A 20,452-nucleotide genomic window follows, 5' to 3' on the forward strand; every position below is an offset into this window, starting at 1 on the left:
GCCCCTTCACAGGAATGGGCTGAGAGGCTGCCTAAAAGAGCTACTGAAGTGTCAGGAATGCAGGGACACCAGGAATCGCCCATGGAAGCTCTAGCATAAATCATCATCAAGGGGTAAAAGGCTAAATGTTGTGAAAGGTCACCTTAGACTGTGTTGCTTGATTTTGTCATCTGCTGGCAGCAAAACTGTAAAACAGACATCTTAAATCGCTTGAGAGTTCCCATCATACAGTATATGGTAAGTATCAGATAGTTCCAAAAATGCTCACTAGGGGGCGAAATCCCATCAAAAAACCTGGCTAGTAACACAGAGGGCCACATAGAATATTTATAAAATAAAAAATCGGGCGTGGTCTCCCCTCGTATACTCAGGTATGAGGATGAATATTTGAGGAGTACACCACAAGACAATGATTATAATTTTATATCATGTACATTAAAGAATCATCATCAACAAAATCAAATCATATATTGAACAATTTTTATAAAAGTAAAGTTGAATAAATCGGAAGCTGCAGCTGCATGAATAAAAACATACCACTCTCTGTTAGCGGAAATAGCTCAAAAGTTGATGGAAATCTACGTTTTGTACCTAATACTTGTATGCAAAATTTGGTTGACCTAAGTGAAAGCGTACTAAAGTTATCGTGCTTACACACACACACACACACACACAGACATAATTCCCAAATTTATATTTTCGGACTCAGAGTGGTCTAAAACATCGAGATTCATCAAAATCTCGAAATCGAATTTTTGGACAACTACAATGCTTTCCCCAATGAGAACGTAAATCGGACTCAAGGAGGTCTAAAATGTTGAGATTCATCAAAATCTTGAGGTCGAATTTTTGGACAACTACAATATTTTCCCTATACGAGAAAGTAAAACTGCGTTCTTAACAAAAATGCTGTGAAATAACATGAAGGTCTGTGGGGCACAAAAAGGGGTTCCTAAGAAAAAAAAAAAACCCTGGCAAACAAAATCTCAAGTGAAGGCGAAAACAGAGCAGAAGGTCAAAACTCCAGGGATCACAATAAGCAAAGGAAAGACACTCACTGAGTCCCTGGTGCATCTGAGTGAATTGCCAGGAACTGTGGGAAACTCTTACCTTTCTAGAGCTGAGGGCAGTCCCACTGGTAATGGGCAGGTGGCCCCAGCTCTTGAGAAACACACGCAAAACACATGGAGCATAACAAAAGATTTACAGAAACTAACTAAATTATAATATTAATATAAAGTACTGTAATCAACATTGAACAAAATATACATTAAAAAGGAGTTTCAACTCCAAACAGGGGAGGAACCCTGGCTGAAAAATAGCATCACACTCTTCATGCATTCATTTTTCTTTAATATCAAATGCAGAGTTTTACATCAAAAGAAGCATTAGGCAGATGATGTTTTGGATTGTTGATGACTCTGATTCTGCACTGAAGATGCAGATGAAAATTCTGAGCTGTCAGAAGAAATTAGCAAAGAGAGTACTGCCCTCAAAAGTAATTAAGACTAAGATTATCATACAGAGACCATTGTTTGGGAAGGTGCCAACTTTTAAAAAAACACATTGGGCCCTGGTGGGCACTACATGACTTTGCCAGTTGATCATTTCTCACAGTTTTGCGTTTTTTTCTGGAGAGTGCTTATGAACTGATTAAGGTAGAGAGAGATACGCTGAACATTTTTTGATCCTCCCTATGAGTTATTTACACTTTCCCATTTTATCAAAGCAAGAAGCACGAGCCAGACGCTGTAATCTGTTGCAAAAGGTGGACAAAATGGAGTTAGCAGTGCAACAAATATTGCAAAAAAGCATGTATTGCCAGTGCAAACAATTAGTTGTTTCAATGGCATATACATTTCAAAATGTTCACGTATAATGTTTTGCCTGTAGCAGAGTGATGTGTATATATTATATTGAAGGAGCAAGCGATGGAATGCGAACCTTAAAAGGGGATATCAGAATGCCAGAACAAACCATCTTCTGTCTCTAGGACCTTCTCTTAAAAGAATGTTGTTCAGTTTGATGGACCTTGTGCATTTTTTCTGGCTAACGTTTCTGAAAAAACATTAACATTTACCACTGTGCCTAATTGTAGATAAAGCAAACATCATTGTCTAATCATGCAGATGAGGTAGTAGATCAGGACAATATATCCACAGCAGAAATTGCACCGCACATTCAGAAACTATTCGATCTTTTACAGGCTCGGCTCACTGATACATTTGTTGCATCTGTCATCAAAATGTGACTGAATGACCTGACTGGAGCGGGTGACGTAAAAACGGAGATGTTTTGTGCCACAGTGACCAGCTTTTATTCAACAGCTCTCGATTACATCCAGCAGTGGGCTGCATCATTTGAGGGCACTGACAAACGTACATGTGAAAAAAAACACTCCAGAGTGAGGTGACATCCAGAGCACCTTGAGTGTTTTCACCCCATAACTCCCACTTGAAAACAAACTGATAAAAAAAGGACTCTTTGAGAAGTGGACCAGTGCAAAAGAAATCATTGGGTGCTGCAAACCTGACAGGAACTCGAAGATCACTGCCATTTCAGAGAGGATGGTGGAGGTTTTCCATAAAATAGTCAATGGAAATGTGAACTATACAGAACTACTTCAAACCTGTGGAATTTGTTCTTTGTCTGCTTGTTTTGCTGACGAATGCCGCATGGACAACAGAAAAAAAACTATTTTCAGTGTGTTTACCATGAACACAAAGCTATTTCCTAATTATTTTGGAATGGATAGCTTTTCTTATGAGGAGTTGCTGAAGGAGAAAATCACAGTGCAATAGACTAGAGTGTCTCAGTTGAAAAATACGCCTCACAGGAAGGCAGAGCTGCAAAGACCCCATCCATTTTCTAACCCGCTGAATCCGAATACAGGGCACGAACCAATCCTGGGAAGGGTGCCAACCCACCGCAGGACACACACAAACACACCCAGGCCAATTTAGAATCGCCAATCAGCCTAACCTGCATGTCTTTGGACACGGGGAGAACATGCAAACTCCACGCAGGGAGCGAACCCGGGTCTCCTAACTGCGAGGCAGCTGCGCTACCACTGCGCCACTGCGCCGCCTGTTTTTGTTGATGGCCGTGGTTGGTAGATGCGGTACTGTTCCGTTTTTATTCACCACCAATCTGGAGGGCATTACTCCCAGTAATCGGGAGCTGTTAGCCAATGACCATTGTGCCACTTTTCAAGTAAACATTTTAAGTATCTATTATTGTACTGTTATTATTAATAATAATAGTAGTGTAGAAGAATGTTTTCAGCACCATCTGTTGTAAAAAGATAACACGGTAATTTTACTAAAGTGATTGTGACCATTTTAATCCGCAGGGTGGCGCCATTTCTTCACATTCGGAATCACTTGACCGTCCGTCCCAGAGCTCTCTTCCGCTGTTCCTATCGTAGTTGTGCCCTACACAGCAATAAACTGTACACACAACAGATTTCTGGAAACTCCCCATTACCGTCAAAGATTGGTTTAAAAAAATCGCATAAAAATGGTCTGATATCTTAATCCCGTTGATTCGTAGCTGTTCTTTCCCGATTATCATTGACAAACGCATTCCATCCACACTCTTATGTCAAGTTTGCTGAGCTCTACCTGATGTAAACATGTTTAAAATAGCTTTTTTGTTTGTTTTAAACTTTTGTTGAACAATGTATAGCCGACAGTTTTCAAGTTATCGTTATATTTCAGAATGCTTTAAGATCAATTAACCTCGGAAGTGTAAAGCGCCTTTCCTATAATGCATGAATTAAAGAAATAACGTTTTCCATTTGATTCTGTCTTTAATTGGTGTCTTCACTCCTTTATCCTTTTTTTCTCCCCACTGACCACCTGACCCTTAATTCGATTATTTGGTTATTGCTTTTCTTTGTTTCCACTTTACTACCATTTGCAAAGCACCTTTTGTACTAGAAGACGCTATATAAATAAGTGTCGTGATGAAATAGTTAGCGATTATAACTTTAAACTTCTGTGTGTCGTTAACAGGGATACGACTGATTGATGACTTTAAATTGAGCTGGTAAGAACGAATGTGCGTACTTTTGAGATTGTCCTGCAACGGTCTAACGTGAAATTAACGCATATACTGGAGGTACAATGTCTCCCCATTACCCTGTAATGGAAAAAGAAAACGAATTACCTGATGGATGAACAAGTTTAAATAAAGTGTAATTCAGAATGAGATGGCACAATTCTGCAATGCTCTACGTTGCTGCAACTTAATGGGGTCTGTGTGACACTCTATTTGATTATTTGCCCGGTCTACACTCTTGAAAATAATGTTTTTAATGGCGTTTTAATGGGTTTTGTGGTTCTAGAACCTTTTCTTGACAAAGAATCGTTTCATGCAAGTTCTGTGGGTATGAAATTGGTTATTTGGGCCTTGGGCCTTCCTAATAGCCGGATAAAACAGAAATATTTAATGTACAACAGGCTACCTATCAGGAAACTAACAGACCGAGACAGCCTGAGCCTGTGTTAACATATGTAGCGAGTATCCTTTTAGAAATCACGAACTCACTGGTATTTCACAAATCTGTTATCATAGTCATCATTATTAATGGGACCTGGTTAAGGTTATTTACGGAACCTTCATGTGGATGATTCTTTCGGGATGCAAAAATGGTTTCCCTCTGACACTGCTGTGAAGAACTGCTATATTTCTTATTATTTTTTGGAATGTACCTGATCTTTCCTCGTATCTCTTTGGTTTTTTTTTTTTTGTTTGTTTTGGTTTGGTTTTTTTTTGAGACATTCGGATTAACCAGGGCTGGTTGATTTACGACTTTAATTTGTGTCGGCGTGAGAGGTGTTGTTTCAGAGATGCCGTTTTCCTTGCAGTGCACTGTCCGTTCAACACTAAATCAAATTTTGTCCCTAAAGGGGTCCTATAATGCATAGGAGTTAATGACTAAGTCGTTTAATAAGCAATTCCGAGATGACAGCTTATCAAGTTCCTTCATGCACCCATTAGTTTCGTAATGAATATATTGGTAACGTGGCATCAGTATAAAAGTTACCAGGCATATCAGGACATAATAAAATAACGCTCCACTTTATTAACTTATTTCAGAAATCATCAAGCGATTTTTTTGCAGGTTTTTTCATCATGTTTAGTGTCGAATGACGAGTTTTGTAGGAGTTTTGCCTTTAAAAAGCTCTAGTCGTGCACTCCCGTTAGTCTTCTTCTTCTTCTTTCGGCTGCTCCCGTTAGGGCTCGCCACAGCGAATCATCGTCTTCCATATCTTCCTGTCCTCTACATCTTGTTCTGTTACACCCATCACCTGCATGTCCTCTCCCACCACATCCATAAACCTTCTCTTAGACCTTCCTTTTTTCCTCTTCCCTATCAGCTCTATCCTTATCATCTGCTCTGCACATGTCCAAACCAACGCAATCTCGCCTCTCTGACTTTGTCTCCCAACCGTCCAACCTGAGTTCACCCTCTAATGTACTCATTTCTAATTGCTGCTTTTTGGCTGTAAAGTAGATGCCACTGAAAACCGACATTTGAATGGATTAAAAAAAATAATAACCAAATATACTCGGGCGGGAAGATGGGGCAATGTATTTGAGGGTGAAGACCACAACCGAAATGCTTTTAGTTTCTGTCAAAGGGAGGCTAAGAGGAGATACCGCGGAGCTCGCACATTCGTCAGGAGTAAGCAACTCTACAAACAAGCCTATTAACCAAACTCCATTGAACCCCTCCAAGACTCACACAGACTACGAATTGCTAAATAGAGTCATTCCAAATGTTAATTTGACCCATCTGTGGCCGGGTAACAAAGCGCACCTTACAGGTATTTTAAAATGTATGATAGATAGATAGATAGATAGATAGATAGATGCTTGTATTTTGTAGCTTGTCAATACAATATTTAAATGACAGAAGAATTGACCCACAGTTGGTTAATAATAATAAACCACCTTTACAGTTTTATATATTTTTTTTTATTGTTGCTGTAAGATACAAAGCACTGTTCCTAATCTAAAGCTGCATTGAAATTTGCGAGCATCGCTAGTTAACAGCAAATCCTCGCCATTGCGTTTCTCTACTCTAAAAGCGCAGACGTGCGTTAACCAGCAGACGGCGCTGTCAGCCTGTGATTGCCTCCACTTCCGCGGTTAAGCTCGGCTTTCGCTGGGTGGGCGCGCACTGTATCCATTCGCCTCGTAATTGCTCCCACCACACCTTAGCATGTTCTATGACTCATCTTGTCCATCCTCGCATACCATCTGAGTAACAGTAAAACAATTCTGCATCACATTATTCTTGGTTGGTCGATTTCATCCTCTGTTCTTTCATTTGTCTTTGCCTTTGCCAGAGGTCACTGATGTAATTGAAACCCTGCCTTTATTTTGTATTGGGTATTTCAATGAATAATTTAAAAGGATGTGAAAATGAAAATGACGTCTATTTTTTAAAACGATCTCTGTATTTTGGCCTATTTCACCTTGTACTACATGAGATAACCGCTTTATCAGAGAGGAAGGGTAAGCGTATGTGAGTAAAGAAAAAAAAGATGGCCTCATGCCCTTACACGGAGTGCTGCATCCATTAGACTTAAAAATGTGAATTCAAGCAGTAAGGCTGTGAGAGATTGATGGCAGTTCACTAATAAGTCAAAAATTATTAGGTGGCTTTGTATTTTTAGTGTACAGAGAACCGAGCCTGGAAAAATAGGTTTATTCATATCTTCCCTAAACAATTGTCTTATGGCTTTTCAAAATACATTTCTAACCTGCTGTGAATTCTAAATGTAACCATGTGAACTGCAAATGCATATCTATATTCCAATAAAAATGAAGCTTTATCTTATCTATGCACAGCTCTTGTTTTACCTTTGCTGCAGCTTGAAATGACTAGTTGATGGCAGAAGGCAGACAACCCAAAATTAAAAATTAAAGGAATTAAATATTTATCATCTGTCACAAACAGTGAGAGAGAATTCAGTCAATCAGATTAGAAAGGTACTAGGAAAGGGGTCACGCCAAGCTCTAGGTTTTATAGTGTCAGTGAGGATCTTGGAAATGAATGAACAACAAATAAAACCATTTCTAAAGCTTTAAGTGTTTCCAGAAGCATATAGTGGCCTTGACAATTGTGAAATGGGAGACATTTGGAACCACTAGGATTCTTCCTAGAGCTGTCAATCCAGCCAAACTGAGTAACTGGGCAAAAATGTCATTGGTCAGGGAGGGAACCCAATTGTCACTCTTACAGAGATCAGGTGTCCTCTACTGAAAGGAAGAACTTTTCGGATGGTCAACCATCTCAGCAGCACTCCATCAGTCAGGCCAGATGGAAGCCACTATTGGGTAACGGTTTTCTAAATTGCATTTAAAGGACTCTGAAAGCATGAAGAAAACAATTGTCTGATCTGATAAGATGAAAACTAAACTCTTCAGGCAGAACTTCAAGCACTATATCTGGAGAAGACCAGGCATTGCTTATCAGCTGCCTAACACCATCTCAACGGTGACGTATGGAGGTAGCAGCATTATGCTATAGTAGTGCTTCTCAATGGCAGGAGCAGGGACACTGGTCAGAACTGAAGAAAGAATGAATGCAGCCAAACACAGAAAGTTCCTTGAAGAAAACCTGCTCAAGAGTGCACACAACCTCAGCCTGGGACAAAAGCTCAGCTTTCAGCATGACAATGACCTAACACATGCAGGCAAGACAACACAAAGGTGGCTTTGGGACAAGTCTCTGGCCTGTCTTGAGTGGCCCAGCCAAAGCCTAGCCTTAAATCTCAAGGAACATCTGTAGAGAGACCTGAAGATTGCAGTTTCAAATTCTTCCCATCCAATCTAATGGAGCTTGAGAGGATCTGCCATGTAGGTAGAATGGAATAAACTGCTCAGATCCGAGTGTGCAAACCTTGTGGCGATTTACCCAAGAAGAACAGAATCTATAATTACTGCCAAATGCGCTTGTACATATTAAATGAAGGATCTGAATACTTACATGGATGAGAGATTTCAGTTTTTGATCCTTAATAAATATTCAAACCTTTTTGAAAACATGTTTTTATTTTGTCATTATGGGATACTGAGTGTAGACAAATGGGCAAAGTTGGCAAATGCATACATTTAAAGCTAAATCTACAGCAAAAAAAAAGAGTACAGAAAGTGAAGGGGTCTGAATACTTTCTCAATCTACTGGACATTACTGTTCTGACTTTAAAAGTCAAATTAAACAATTAAAAAAACAATTAAACTATTCAAAATGGTCATTCAGAAGCTCTTAATGTAACAGTTTGAAGATATTTATACTGTCCTTTGGTCATTTCTATGTCAAACAGTAATGCAAACATGAAGGGAAAAGGAAGAATGACTTTGGCTGAAATCTGGACATGAAGATTTAAAGGCTTTGAATTTGGTGAATAATTTGTGTTCAAAGATAAGGTCCTTTGGGGTTGCGGGCTACTGCCTGCAACTGTCCTCACCAAATCGAATTGGAAATCTCCAAAAAGAAAGCAGAACTGGGAGGCCCAGAGTGGGGGTGGAAGTTCCCGATAGACCACGTGTGATGTCATTAAATCCCGACTGTGTTACTTGATTCTGCCCCTTTGATCCTTTTCACTAAATTATGAGATTTTTATTAGGCTGCACTGCAGAGGCTCACAGTCAGTCTGGCTGCAATACCCTTGGAGTTCAGCAGTTGGCCTGCTAGGTCAGTGTGTGGGAATTCTGGGGAGTTTTTCAGGCTTATAAATAAGTGTGTGTGTGTGTCTTCATTTGTACAGCTGTCTTCAGGTCTTGCATAGGCTTATCCAGGTTGCCTTTTATGAGATGTCGTTATAAAGGCTCCTCAGATTCAGAAGAAAGTCTACAGACAGTCTCTTACAGTTCACATGCACGTATCTGTCTTTTGAGAAGTTACTAGCAAGATGAGAAAGATTTATTTATTTATATGCACACGTTACTGCTGAAGTCGATCGGTGGCACTCAGAAATTAATTAAATGCAATTAAATGCAAATTCAGTTTCACGTGCTGGAAACCATGACAAAACAGCATCTGAAAAACAAATGCGTTACTACAAATCAAAAAAATCATAAAATATTAATTGCAGTTTACGCAAATGAATGAACCTGACGTCACCAAGCTCAGTAACAGCGTATTCTTGAAGACTTTCAATAGCTCCTCTGGATGGTCCGCTTTCTTGAAGGAGTTTCTTAAACTAGAGAATGGTCGAGGATCGGGACCGTTTGAAGGAAAGACCACTATAAGCTGGGCCAAAACACCGTTTAGCACTGAGTTGTTCAGATCGTTTGGTCAGCCTCAGGGGTACCGAGATCCTCTTAATCTCCTTAGTAGGAAATCCGTATAGTCCTCATTGAAGAAAATGTTCATTAGCGATATTCGTATTGTTTTGCAAAAGGATTTGACTAAAACGTTACTTACTGCTTATTTCAAAGGGAGCTAGCACATGAACTTTTTACCTTTTTGGGTGAGTGAAGTAAAATAATTTTATGTTATCGTGTAGGTTGGCAGGAGATCAAAGGGAAATTACGAGCACAATAAACGTGGAGCGTTTTCGAGTCGGTTTACATAGATCATACTTTAGGATTAATGTGCCAAATCAGCCCTTCGGGCTGTAATACGTGACTAATAAATATAAATAAACAAAGTTAATAATATATCCAATGAAGTTAAACTATTGCAAATCGAGCAACTAATACTTAAGTATGACTGTAACAAATTACAGCTAAACACCAATAATGGAATTAAAACCAGAGCAGTAGTGGTAAGTAATTGTAAGGATTGGCAAAGCAGTAGAAGCGGTTTGGTGTTCTCCTCACCCGCGCTGGCTCTTCTCCATGAGGCTTTGTTTCTTCTCATTACATTAAGTCTGAGGTGATAAGCTAATTGTTTGCTCTGAATTGGGCACTTATAAGAAGTCATATACAGTATGTGCCGTGGACACAGGCCTCGTGATGCTCCGTCCAGGGCTCATTCCTGCTGTGTCGGAGAGCGTCTTTGTTCGGGCTCTGAAAATTGATAATGGAAAGTAGGATACGCGAATTGAACAATTTTAAATATATAAAGTAATACCGATGGCTGATACAGTGATACAATTAAAGTATCCACGCTAATGATAATGGCGCAATTGTATTGGACTACCAAGTGAACAAATATTTTAAGAGAATTTGCTGTCCACAATAGACTGAGTTTTATCAGTTCTTATCAGTCCTCTTGCAGGCTCTACCCAATCGACTAATTACTTCAGAGATTCGCTATCAGCGTTTTAAAGACTGATAACAATACATTGTCGTTTTGATTACCATTTGTAAGGCGGGATACGCATATCCGAACTCCGGTTCAGCCTTCAAGCATTTTGAAAATTTCCAGCATTTAGAGAAAAGGTGCATCAGGGAAAATTACATAAATACACAATCCGTAATCGGTTTTTACAAATATCCTGTATTTAAGAAAAACATTTCAGTAAAGGTCGCAAGCTGAGATTTCAACGAAGGAAATCTTGCGCCAGATCCCGACTCCGGCCTCCGCGGCCCTGTAATGGGTTCAAAAACTCGACGACTTGTAATCAAATGAATGATTTCCGTAGTGACAACCATTCACGCGTGCGCACTGCTCTTATAATGTTAAAGCGCATACGCAGTGATTTTAATTAACAGCTAACAGTGCACTGTTTAAAAAGAAAGTTTCTAGAGTGATTCTTCTGAGCAATGCCTTATGGGAGAGATTCCCAAACTCGATCCTGAGGTTCCAACCAACTTCTGTTTTCAATTGGACTCCTAGGCTAATTAAGTGTCACTCCCACTTTTTGTGTTTTTGGGTCAATGTAGAAATTACAAAACTAAGTTTGGTAATTTTGTATTAAAATGTACTATGGGGATAGGTTAGATTTTTTTCTTTTTAACTATATTACATCCTAGTTTAAATTCTGCTTTCCTCAGTGTTTAATTATTTAACGCATTATTCACTAATTAGTGGGTCTGATGCTGACGCAGTTCATCATTCAGTGTTGTTTGCCCGGGTGTCTGCTCTGCTTGTTTTTAATTGTCATTCGTAGAACACAATGAAGAAAAAGGACAAAGAAATTGCAAAACAGCAAAAGAGAGTCAAGAATTTAAAGCTAAATATTTCTAAATGTCTCACAATTGTAAAAAAAATCGTACTGCTGTGCTTTTCTGAAGAGAAGAGATAAAAACAGCTACTGAAATGATATCAGTCATTATCAGGCAGTGAATCTGGTTGGAACAAAAACCAGCAGCCACAATGAGTCCCCAGGACTGAGTTTGGAAACCACTGTCATAGGGGAACCAATCTGGCTTTCCAAAAGAACCATCCACATGAAGGTTCCAGAAAGAACCTTAGTTTATTTAGATTGTAACCTGCTCCATAAATAACCATGAACAGATGATAACAGGTTTGTGACCACACCAATGGGCTTTTTTATTTTAAAAGGACTCTTACTGCATAGCACTGACTAAATTCAAGTTTCCCTAATGCCTTTTATCCAGTTATGTAGCCTACAATATACTGAGCATTTTTAGTTTTGTCCTCATATTAGGAACCTTTTCCAAGCCTCAAGAACCTATTTTATACATGCAGAACCCTAATCAGAATGACATTACTCTTTGTCCTAGTAAACTACTATTAAGGGACCCATTTTTTAAGATACGTGGATCTGTGGACTGGCTGATAGTGACATGTCTGAAAAGTGAATTGGCAACAAGGTGATGGGGTGCTCATCAGCATAGGACATCATTCTCAAACTCTTTTATTCAATTCTAGATGGCTGAAGCCCAGTAGTAAAAAATGAAGTCAATATCATGAAAAATTTATAATATACTGTATGCCAGTTGTCAGTAATCACAATAAAATAATTACTGACCTGAAAGTGATACCCGTCTTGATAAAATTGACAATAGCAACAATAGTAGTAAAAAAACACATTCATATTGAATAGGTATTAGAATATGTGTTTTAGTTTAGCTTTAGCTTTTGAGTGTGTAAGAGCCATTTTCCTAGTTCTATAAGATTCATGAGTATTTTACTAGATGATAATACAGAAACTATGGGAGGTTCCTATAACCCCCGTGAATAGAATTTGTATTGTCATTTTCTAACAGCTTTGAGTGAATAATGTTCTCCAGTTAGTGTCTAGCCTTGCCTTGTGTAAGGTACAGAGGCATACGGTTTTTAACCGTGTTCGTGCTCGTGATCGTGCCTGGGTACATGCCTATGTGCCAACCGCCCTACAGGCCTTTTGAGTGTGAAGTAACTCGTAAAATAGCACTTTTATTTAAATGTTGAACTGTATGCTTAAGGCATACAGAAGAAGAAATTAAGAACCTTTAAGTATAGAAAGAAGTAAAGAACGTTTAAGCATAGAAATAACTAAAGTTTCTCAAGGAAAGCTAAGTTTATAGAAGATACATTTTTTTTTTTTGCCTTTATTCTACGTGTGTAACTATTTTTCCTTTTGTTCTTGTGTGGATTATTAGTTTTTAACTTTCACTAAATATTTTAAAATGAACTTTTGGACTGTGAGATTTCTTTGACACGCGTTTTACCCGTGCCTGACTTTGCCTTATGGATCTGCGGCTACAGAGTATAGAAATAAAATCTTAAAAAAGTTCTTTTTTTATTGTTAGCAAAGTTTATTACCAAACAAAAATGAATAGCATTGACTTTTTTTTCTGAATCAAACCTGGACAGAAAGCACAACCATCTCCTACACATACTCCCTCACAGCAGACTAGCTTAGAGTTGCCACTCAACTGGAATAATTCGGGACTAAAAAATGTAATTTTCAATATTCAGGTTTAGAGAGTTCGAGAATTGGATACCAGTGTGGAATATTTTAGAGTGCTTTACTTGTACTGTACTTTAGGATAACATGTAGATAATTAAATCCAAGCTTTCAAAATTTTCAGAAGAGAAGAATGAGTGGTGGCCAAGCAACCACTAAACAAAGCAATGCAATGACAGGGAAGTTTTGGGTGCCTGAGAGAGGCTGATGACAGTAATTAATTGCTCGCTTAGGTCGCAGGGTGGAGGCAGGGGGGCTGCTGATGTGACCAGGTGCTGACTGCATTGTTTGCTTCTCTGTTGACGCTGCAGCTTTTCATTAGGTCTCTTGCATTATTCAATGCTTTCCAACTTAATAGGTAAAAACATTTCCTACCTGATGAAACACTTTTCATCCGCCTTGGGCAGAACTGCATGCTGAAAAGCTCTGCTATCATTTGGATGGCTGTATCTCACTTCCTGGGTCATTATTTAGGTCGTACGCTTGTTGGTTAGCACAGCATTTCCAAGAGGCTGTGATAAGGAAAAGTCTGCAAGGTACAGAATAAAGAATTATCAATAATCCAAAAAGTCAAGTCTAACCCTAAATTTAAATCAATGCTGTTTGCATCTCAGACACAATATTTTGTCCTCTCTTGTGCCCTCTGGAAATTAATAAAGCAGTAAAAATTTCACAAATAAAATTTCTTTAAACTGGTACTCTTGTAAACATCCATCCATCCATCCGTTATCCAACCCGCTATATCCTAACTATAGGGTCACGGGGGTCTGCTGGAGCCAATCCCAACCAACGCAGGGTGCAAGGTAGGAAACAAACCCTGGGCAGGGCGCCAGCCCACACACACCCACTTACCAAGCACACACGAGGGACAATTTAGGATCACCAATGCACCTAACCTGCATGTCTTTGGACTGTCGGAGGAAACCCACACAGACACGGGGAGAACATGCAAACTCCACGCAGGGAGGACCTGGGAAGCAAACCCAGGTCTCCTAACTGCGAGTCAGCAGCACTACCCACAGCGCCACCGTGTCGCCCTTCCTAAAAAATCAACCTGAAGAAATAAGACAAGAAGCTATAAGGTTCTGGATGCAAAAATATTTTTTTAGTTTTTTTCAAGCACTTAATTGTTCCATATCACAAAGAGACCATTACATTCAGTTTCTAAGCTGTCCCAATATCTCATTCAGATACTTCTTAAAGGTTGTCAAGGTTTCTGATTCAACTACATGTCTCAGTAGGTCATTCCAGAGTCCCACAACTCTTTATGTGAAGAAGTGCTTCCTGGCTTCAGTTTCAAATGCACTCCTCCGTAGCACAGATTAGGGTGAACCTCACCACCCCCAAAAATATGTTGCATTCAAATCCCAAAGCCTCAGAATGTACAAATTCTATAAATTCATGATTTTGCTCAGAGTTGTGCGTTCTCCTTCAGTTTCTCATTATTGCTGTTCAATTGTAGTGCCTTCACTCCAATAGCTGGCTTAGATGTTTATCTCTTACTTAGACATTACTGATCGAGGTTAAGTGACAAAATATTTCTAGGCTCAGGATACTCTTGAGTATGTTAGATAGATAGATAGATAGATAGATAGATAGATAGATAGATAGACAGATAGATAGATAGATAGATCTGAAAGGCACTATATGATAGATTAGATAGATAGATAGACAGATAGATAGATAGATAGATCTGAAAGGCACTATATGATAGATTAGATAGATAGATAGATAGATAGATCTGAAAGGCACTATATGATAGATTAGATAGATAGATAGATTCATCCCTTCAAAGAAATTCAGGCATACACTAGCTCAAACACATGTGAAATATTGTTTAGAAGTTATTATAAAAGCAAGAAGAACAAAAACAAATAAATAGTAAAAGGTACAAATAGGTCAACTGTTACACTGTTGGAAGGCAGAATGGTGACCAAGTCATGAATGACTTGTATTGACAACAGCATTATAAAGTCTCATGACAGTAGGAACAAATGAAGTGTTCTGTTCTACTGTGCAGTGAGAGAAGACGACTGCTACGTTTACCTCTCTGATGTTGTGCGGAGGGTGACTGCTATTGTCAAGGATGTCCTGTATCTCCTTTCCCATACACCTTTCCACCAGAATATTTGTATGTTCCCTCTAAGAAATATCAATTAGGACTTTCCAAGTGCCAAAAATCTGTCACTGTTGGTAATAATGAATTAAATTAAAATGCACATTTCTTCCTATGTTCCTGTATTTTTGAACATACTGTATACTTTATATGACCAGTGCCTTTTAAGGACTTTAAATGCAGCTATATCCTTATTCATTTAAAGCAATAACTGTCCTTGTCTTAAGAAAAACAGTGCAGTCCCCAATGTCTATGATGAATGGATGACAGGCTCTGCCATACTTACCGATGTCTTACTGTGTAGATACACCGTGCCACAGTTTGAGGCTTCATCTCTCAGTTTTTGCCAACTTGAGTTTTTATGGAAAGAACGTCTCAGTTATATGAACAACCCAGTGCATCAAAATTTTATGAGAATTTGATCTCCACACTGGCACCATTTTAAATGTAATGCCAGCTCTGTCTGTTGCAGCCTTAAAACACAACATACTTACTCCTTTACTGAAATATCAAGTGCTGAAACTCTGGCATACAGTATGTATGTTACCAGGACCCTTAGAAATATAAATATAAATGGCACTTTCAAATAATTTCAGCCTCTGTGAAAAATACAATTTCCTAAAATAACAAATTATAGATTTTGTCCCTTCCCATATACCTACTTTTCCAAAATGATCTAATTTCACTACTATGGAGATAATGCTTTTAAGTAACCCAAACAGCAATAATTTCCACTTAATCACCACACCAGTTTCACACTTCTGCCAATAATGAACATATTTCATGAAGATGTAATGGAAAATTTCACAATTCCACATTTTTTCGCCAACACAGATTTTTCACTTGTTCATTTAAAGAATACTGATGTTCAGAAACCTGTTTTTAATTCTGGAAAAGGGTGGAAGTTGTACGGTGCCATATATGCACTGTATGGTGGATGTTTTGTGTATTATGATTTTTTTTATAAAAATCTTCACCTTTGTATTGTTTAGAAATGTTGCTGGCAAATTTAAATCTCTCAGCTTTCATTGCTACTGGGAGTGTGAACAAACCCACCTTGCACACATTTTCTGATATTTAAGAACAGTAATAATAGAACCCAGATGGTCTTGTGAAATGCCAGCACTGGAAGCAAATTTTTCTTTAGTTGACCTGACAGTTTTTTTTTTAATCTGTCCATCATCCTGTTGTCCTGAACCTCATTTTCTGTGACAGGTCATCCATTTCACATATCAGCCTTTCCTCATTTACCATCTTTGAATTTGCTGACTGAGGGATACACAATGCTCAGGCCAATGTCAATTGACAGACTCCTTAAACAATCACTGCTCATTGTTTAAATCATAGAGGCAAGTGTTCAGGACTGCATTGACATGGAGTCTCAAAGCACGTAGTACCAAAAACACTTACAAAAAAATTCTCAATAGAGGGGGGATGGACTGTCAAACCCTGGCTGGATAAAAGGGCAAACACCATATCTTTATAAAATAAAAAGATTTATTTTTCAAAAATGCTCTTCAATAACAGTGAAGCTCTGTGGAGCACAAAAAGCAAAGTAATGAATCAAAAACTCAAAAGCTATTCAATGTAAACAAAGTCCTAATACAGTAATCCAAGGCCAGGTCAAAATCCAGTAACCCACAAATCCTTAGAACATTTGAAATGAAATGCCAGGAACTGTGGGAGACCCTCCAGATTTATAGAGCAGAGGGCAGTTGATTAGCAGTGTTTACCAGGTGGTCCTGCCTCTTGGGGTACCACCCACAAAACACATTGAACATAATGCAAGCATAAACAACAAAGCAGATAATGAACAAATGTAGCATTGACACAAATAAATCCATCCATCCATTTTCCAACCCGTTGAATCCGAACACAGGGGTCTGCTGGAGCCAATCCCAGCCAACACTGGGCAATCCCGGGCAGGGCACCAACGCAGTACACGTTCACCCACACCCACACATTAGGGAAAATTTAGAATTGCCAGTCCACCTAACCTGCAAGTCTTTGGACTGTGGGAGGAAACCCACGCAGACACGGGGAGAATATGCAAACTCCACGCAGGGAGGACCCGGGAAGCAAACCCAGGTCTCCTTACTGCGAGGCAGCAGCGCTATCAGTGCGCCACCATGCCGCCTTGACACAAATAAATGACTGAAAAACAAACAAAAATAATATAAAACAAGGAATTGAAGAGGAGAAATCCTCGCTGAGGTATAACAAGGACGTACAGTGTGTATTTCAATTTGACATACAACAGCAAAACTAACTTTCAGTAAGTTGACTTACCTACAATAGAGATCATTCAGAAAAGCTACAGTTTACATGAAAACTTACAGTGCTTCCGTCCAATGATTGGATATAAAGGTGAGGGCTTTACGCTTTAGTAAAATCTCTGTACTCTGTGTGTGTGTGTGTGTGTATGACATATGCAAAGCAGAGGGTCACCTTCCAGGTTCATCAGAGGTAAGCACTACCACCCTAGGACAGCAGAGGAGGCTGTTGCTGACAGTATTGTGTATTTTTCCACCAACAGCTCTGATAAGACTCCCAATAAGGGCAAATGATTCTGACCCATCTGGTCCAGAGACCATAAATCCAAGAAGCTTTCATTTTAGGAAAGACCAGACCACCAGACAAAGCTCCAACCTAAAGTTACATTAAATCACCCTTATTTTGAAGGCGCTTCCAGGTACTTGTTTTTTTCTACTGTGTGTCTGTTTATTTTTCCTGATCACACCTTTATTAAAAGGGGCAACCTGGTTGGTACCCCAGAATTTATTTTTTGTACTTGTGCATTACCTTGTGCATTACCTATATATATATATACACATATATATATATATATATATATATATGTATATGTGTATATATATATATATATATATATATATATATATATATATATACTGCTCAAAAGAATTAAAGGAACACTTTTTAATCAGAGTATAGCATAAAGTCAATGAAACTTATGGGATATTAATCTGGTCAGTTAAGTAGCAGAGGGGTTGTTAATCAGTTTCAGCTGCTGTGGTGTTAATGAAATTAACAACAGATGAACTAGAGGGGCAACAATGAGATGACTCCCAAAACAGGAATGGTTTAACAGGTGGAGGCCACTGACATTTTTCCCTCCTCATCTTTTCTGACTGTTTCTTCACTAGTTTTGCATTTGGCTACAGTCAGTGTCACTACTGGTAGCATGAGGCGATACCTGGACCCTACAGAGGTTGCACAGGTAGTCCAACTTCTCCAGGATGGCACATCAATACGTGTCATTGCCAGAAGGTTTGCTGTGTCTCCCTGCACAGTCTCAAGGGCATGGAGGAGATTCTAGGAGACAAGCAGTTACTCTAGGAGAGCTGGAGAGGGCCATAGAAGGTCCATAACCCATCAGCAGGACCAGTATCTGCTCCTTTGGGCAAGGAGGAACAGGATGAGCACTGCCAGAGCCCTACAAAATGACCTCCAGCAGGCCACTGGTGTGAATGTCTCTGACCAAACAACCAGAAAGACTTCATGAGGGTGACCCAAGGGCCCCATGTCCTCTAATGGGCCCTGAGCTCACTGCCCAGCAGCATGCAGCTCGATTGGCATTCACCATAGAATACCAGAATTGGCAGATGCACCACTGGTGCCCTGTGCTTTTTACAGATGAGAGCAGGTTCCCCCTGAGCACGTGACAGAAGTGAAAGGTCTGGAGAAGCCATGGAGAACATTATGCTGCCTGTAACATCATTCAGCATGAGCAGTTTGGTGGTGGGTTAATGATTGTCTGGGGAGGCATATCCATGGAGGGTCACACAGACCGCTACAGGCTTGACAAAGGCACCTTGGCTGCCATTAGGTATCAGGATGAAATCCTTGGACCCATTGTCAGACCCTATGCTGGTACAGTGGCTCCTGGTGCACGACAATTCCTGGCCTCATGTGGTGAGAGTATGCAGGCAGTTCCTGGAGGATGAAGGAATTGATACCATTGACTGGCCACCACACTTTCCTGACCTAAATCCAATAGAACACCTCTGGGACATTATGTTTTGGTCCATCCAATGCCACCAGGTTGCACCTCAGACTGTCCAGGAGCTCAGTGATGCCCTGGTCCAGATCTGGGAGGAGATCCCCCACAACACCATCTGTCATCTCATTAGAAGCATGAACCGATGTTGTCAGGCATGTATACAAGAACACAGGGGCCATACAAAGTGCTGCGTACAATTTTGAGTTGCTGCAATTAAATTTTGGCAAAATGGACTAGCCTGCCACATAATTTTTCACTCTGATTTTTGGGCGCCTTTGAATTCAGGGCTCTGTAGGTTGATCATTTTCATTTCCATCAAACGATGTGGCATCCTTTCGCTCCTAACACATTACCCAGTCTATATCAGTATAGATATCCAGGAGGATTTCTTTTTCCCATTGAGATCTGATGTGTTTTCAAAGTGTTCCTTTAATTTTTGAGCAGTTTATATATATATATATATATATATATATATATATATATATATATATATATATATATATATATATATATATATATATATATATATACTAGGTGGCTTCGCACCCTGCTCGCTTCGCTCGCCAACCCTCCTGGCCTGCACTATGAGCCAGCTATTCCGTGTCTCTGCTGCTTGCATATAGGGATTTGACTTAAAATTTAAATCCGAACAATATATTTGATCTCTTTTCGCTGTTCATTTATTTCACCAAGTAATAATTTCCGTTCGTTTGCACTAATTCGATCTTTACTTTAATTTTTTTGAGACTTTAGAATTTTAGTACTTTCATTATCACTAACCTGCTCTGCATGTGTACCTCGCAAACGTTTTTGGATTCTTTACGACGTTCTACTTCATCATCTACTCTTTGTCTTTTATTTCTGGCCCCAGGTGTGGTTAAATCTCTTGGCATAAAGTCTTGTCTTGCGGGACATGAAAGTATCTCCCTGAAAAAGTCAAGACTCGTCCCAGGATGTTTTTATTATAATATATATATATTGTAGTTTTAGTACAGTATATACAATATTTCTACAGTACTAGTACAATTTGAGATGATGGCATGTACTATTTAGAGAAATGGCAATAAGACTATTTTACTGGTTAACCACACACTTCCATCCTGTCCACTCCTTAACTGTGAGGCCATGACAAGAAACATAATTGAAAAGGAAACATCAGATGAACTAAATAAAATTTTACTCAAGTATTTATTAAAGAAGAAACAAATGAAAACCTGTGAGTTTATAGATTTTAAATTAGATGAGTCAGCTATGTTTGAAGCCATCAGTACTTTGAAGGCTAGTAAAACCCATGTAAACTTTTATTAGGCCTATTTCAGCAGTCATTTCAGAGAAGAGGAGTACCAGATAACTGGAAAAATAAAAGCATGACACCAATATACAAGAAGAGAGACAAAATGCAAAAAGTCTTACTTCTATAACATGCACAATTATGGAAGCTATATAGAACAAAAACTAGAAAATTACCGCATGAAAAGAGCATACTAAATG

General features: G+C 39.1%; 1 long non-coding RNA gene across 1 annotated transcript in view; it reads right to left on the reverse strand.

Annotated features, from left to right (window-relative positions):
- LOC120519024 overlaps positions 1-13,325 on the reverse strand; it is a 126,567-nt gene extending 113,242 nt beyond the window's left edge. Inside the window, exon 1 of the long non-coding RNA XR_005631364.1 lies at positions 13,200-13,325. This is a non-coding gene — a long non-coding RNA (uncharacterized LOC120519024). The remainder of the gene's footprint in view (positions 1-13,199) is intronic.
- Between the last annotated feature and the right edge of the window lie 7,127 nt (positions 13,326-20,452).

The sequence above is a fragment of the Polypterus senegalus genome, chromosome 18 (assembly GCF_016835505.1).
Source record: "Polypterus senegalus isolate Bchr_013 chromosome 18, ASM1683550v1, whole genome shotgun sequence".
Taxonomy (NCBI): domain Eukaryota; kingdom Metazoa; phylum Chordata; class Cladistia; order Polypteriformes; family Polypteridae; genus Polypterus; species Polypterus senegalus.